Source organism: Penaeus chinensis, chromosome 21 (genome assembly GCF_019202785.1).
Source record: "Penaeus chinensis breed Huanghai No. 1 chromosome 21, ASM1920278v2, whole genome shotgun sequence".
Classification (NCBI taxonomy): domain Eukaryota; kingdom Metazoa; phylum Arthropoda; class Malacostraca; order Decapoda; family Penaeidae; genus Penaeus; species Penaeus chinensis.
The window spans coordinates 15,281,930-15,286,030 of NC_061839.1; the positions used below are offsets into that span (position 1 = coordinate 15,281,930).

At 46.6% G+C, this 4,101-nt stretch overlaps 1 protein-coding gene across 1 annotated transcript in view; it reads left to right on the forward strand.

Moving 5' to 3' along the window:
- The first annotated feature begins 337 nt into the window (after positions 1–337).
- LOC125036540 (probable G-protein coupled receptor Mth-like 3) overlaps positions 338–4,101 on the forward strand; it is a 27,549-nt gene continuing 23,785 nt past the window's right edge. The window contains exon 1 of the mRNA XM_047629216.1: positions 338–657. The gene's annotated coding sequence lies outside the window, so the exon portion shown is untranslated. The remainder of the gene's footprint in view (positions 658–4,101) is intronic.

Consider the following 4,101-nt stretch of genomic DNA (forward strand, 5'->3'; position numbering starts at 1 on the left):
TATGTGTATGTATGTGTGTGTACATATATACATAATTTGCATATATGCACACACACACACACACACACACACACAATGGCGTGTTGCAGACTGAGCATAGTTGTACCTATTGACAAGATTGCCTACGTTTATGGACGTAACATACATAAACCTCCCTGCAGTCTATTTTAAAAATATTTATTCGTGTTTCGTTCCCAACTCTAAGCACACAACGCCCTCTCACCCCATACAACTCCGCCCTATGGGAAGCGTATAGCAGGGTAAGCAGGGTGGCCAGAGGTGACATTGTATCCCTTCCCATAAAAGCGGCTCCACACGCTCGACCCTCTCAGTTGACTCTCTGCTCCCGTCCGAGAAGCACCTCCGACGAAAGCGTCCGCGGGGTGTCGTAACTGTGATCGTTCTCCCGCGCGTTACACTCTCCGTCGCTCTCGTCTTGAGTTTTGCGGATTTGCCTGTAGTTTTTTGGATTTTGGTTTATAATTGAAGCGTCGGTTCCTATTCCTGCGTGTATCTGGAACCATAAGGAGCAAGCAACAGTTTTGCTACGGCTTGCTGACTCCTAGAAGACAGTGATCACTTACTTGTCGAATGTGACTTGTGGAGCTGTGAGATATACTGAAGCTCTCGTGTTCTGCTCTCTTAGTGCTTCTGCAGGTAAGGATTTCTTGAACTCATGAATCTTTTCTGTATTCTATTTTAGTCGGAATCATTGTTTTTAGGTTCCTTATTTTCGATGTTATGTAGTGTGAGGAGGTAGACGGTATTTTATCTTCTGGAAATTTGAGGGTGAACAACATCAGATTTTTAAAAGCCTGAGCAGCATTTTAACGCAGAGGAAGAGAAATTTCATCAAGTACACCCGCACCCTCTTGCGTGCCACACATTCCCACGCTCCCGTGACGCTAACAGGTCTTGCATCGCCGTGCACTCGGTAAAGGTTATCACATGACAAGTGACCCTACGTCTCAAGGATGAAAAATATGTGGCAAATTCCCCCTTCTCTCCATCACAGAAAGAGCACGCCCCTCCCCTCCCTTCCCTGCCCTTCCTCTCCTCCCTCCTTCCATTCCTTTTCTCCTCCTCCTTCTCCTCCTCCTCAGTCCTCCTCCTCCTCCTCCTTCCCCAGCCCTCCTCCTCTTCCCTCCCCAGCCCTCCTCCTCCTTCCCCTGGCCCTCGTACTCATCTCCCCTCCTTCCTTCACTGTGAGTACGTAACCACACACTCATGACGGCTTAGGAACATCTGTCACACTTGTCCACGCCCTCGAGTACCCTCCGTGCCTCCCAGGGTCCGGGCGGGCGCGGGTGGCACTCTAATGGCACTAGAATGGTGGGAAGCGGGGATGGCGGGGCAAGGCAAGGCAAGGCAAGTCAAACGCACCGGGGATGTTCTTCTTATTTTTTCTTCAAATTAGATCCGGGTCTTATTAACGGTTTTCCTTCGGTGGGTTGACTGGACCTCGAGATGGCGCGCGATCCGTAATTGGGCATACGCTAATTACCCTTTGTGTGAAGTGCAATCCTATCAAATGAAGGCAAGAGGAGGCGAGGGAGTCATTACACCGGAGACACATCGGGAGTCGGTCTCGATTTCCCTTCCGTTTCTTTCAATTACAACCGTCCTTGCTTCTCCCCTTTCGTGTTTTTTTTGTCTTTTGTTTTTGCTTTTGGTCGAAATGATGTGGCGAGAAATGGCAAGGGATGGTAATGAATAAAAGAGGGAGGGAGGGGGGCGGAAAGGGAAAGAGGGAGGGACGTATTGAGAGTAGCAGAAGTAGAATAAGAGGGAAGGAGAAGGAGAAGGAGAAGGAGAAGGAGAAGGAGAAGGAGAAGGAGAAGGAGAAGGAGAAGGAGAAGGAGAAGGAGAAGGAGAAGGAGGAAGAAGAGAAAAAGGCGAAAGAGAAGGAGAAGGAAAGGGACAAGCAGAGGGAAAGGAAAATAGACAGCCAAAGAGACAGAGAGACAGAGACAGAGACAGAGAGACATATATAAGGGGCGTCTGGCAGTCCGAGCGGGGAAGTCCCTACCACGTTGCACCGAGACATTACAGTCGCCAAGATGGCCTTCTGCTGCGGTTCCTGTACGATGGACAGGCGGATGTCGGTTTAATGGTGCCTCTTGTGTCTTTTACGGCCCTGTATTTCTCCCTGTGTTTCTTTATTATCAAGGTAAGGGGAGTGTTTTCCCTATGAGTTAAGGATTTAATATTCGCCGAGTTTTGTTCCCCCTTTTTTTCGGTTCGCGTCGGTCCGGAGAGACTCATTTTAGGTTCGTTGGTCCTTTCCCCTTTGTTTATAGCGATCATCTCGTCTGTCTTCCTGTCTGTTTATGAATCTCACTGTATATCACTCCGTGTTTCTCAATCCAACTGTTTTCGTGTCTGTGTACCTAGCTAGATATGTATCTTTATCTATTTGTCTGTATATATCTATTCATCTGTGTGTATGTCTGCACATCTACCTGCGTGTGTCTAATTATATGTGTATCAGTGTATCAGTCTCTCCCCCTCTTTTTCTCCCTCTTCCTCCCTCCCTCCCTCTTTCCCTCCTTCTCGCCCACTCTCTCTCTCATGTTCATTCGTCATCTGAACCCCAAAACATGCGAATGTTCCCAACGCCGCGAGTTGTACTAGGCATAATCTGGTGGTACACTAAGAAGACCTTGACATTTTGCCCAAGATGATGACGCATTCGAATAACGAGTGGTTCCTGTCGTCGGGTCAAATGTCTCCCCTCCTCCTCCCTCACCTCTCTCCTCTTCCCTCTTCCCTCTTCACTCTTCCCTCTTCCCCTCGGCCTTCTCCCTTCTTCTCTTTCCCCTGTGGTAATACACATGACCTCCCTCATTCCCCGTCCCCATAAAAAAGAAGTTCTTTGTCGCCAGCGTCTTGCAAACTGGTCCATTGCATAAGACATCTTGTTGTTCTTGTTGCTGGCGATTAGCACACTGAAGAGCTGATTAAACCATATTGCAGGTTATCAAGCATCTTCGAGAATTGCAAGATAGCGTCTAGGTCTTTTTTCCCCCCTCTTCTCTTTCAGAACCCTTCCTGTCATCTCTACCTCCCTGCCCTCCTTTCTCCTTTCACCTTTCTCCCCCCCCCTTTTCCCCCACCGGAAGTGCCATGTCGAAGCGTCCACGAAAGGTTGGCACGGTCGGAGGCGGTGAGGTGCAAAGGGGGCATCTTATCGCCGTCTGCATCTCCCGCTTGTCCTCCTAGCATGTCTTTCTCAGCTTCCACACGCGGGTTAAATGTGACACTGTGGCACTTCCCCTCCGCCTCGTTTCCGGTTTTGGGAATTGCTAACCTCGGAGGGAGAAGTGGGGCTCTCGGGCCGAATTGGCACACACACACACACGTGTGTGTGTGTAAATACACATACATACATGTTTACATATATACATATATAAACATATATTAACATATATTATATACACACACACACACGCACACGCACACACGCGCACACACACACACACACACACACACACACACACACACACACACACACACACACACACACACACACACACACACATATGTAGATATATGTATATATATATATGTTTGTACATATATGTATGTATATACTTATATATATTTGTATATATGTATATATATGTATATGCATATATATGTATGTATATACATACATACATCTATAGATATGTATGTATGCATATATATATATATATATATATATATATATATATATATATTGTGTGTGTGTGTGTGTGTGTGTTTATATGTATATATATATTGTATATATATGCTATATACATGTATACTATCAGGCCGAATTGGCACACAATATATATATATATATATATATATATATATATATATATATATGTGTGTGTGTGTGTATCCATTCATACACACCTGTACATATTACACATTGATTGGTCGACAGGTGAATATGTAAACAGAGATGACACAAGTATGAGAGGAAAACCTCGCTCCCCCTGAATCCGCACTCTGGCATATGCCATCCGACTCCCTCTGGTCTTTGCGGTTAACGAGAGAAAGAGTGGGAGAGGAGAGAGGATGGGGGGGGGGGGGAGGGAGGAGGGAGGAGGGAGGTGGAGGGAAGAAGGA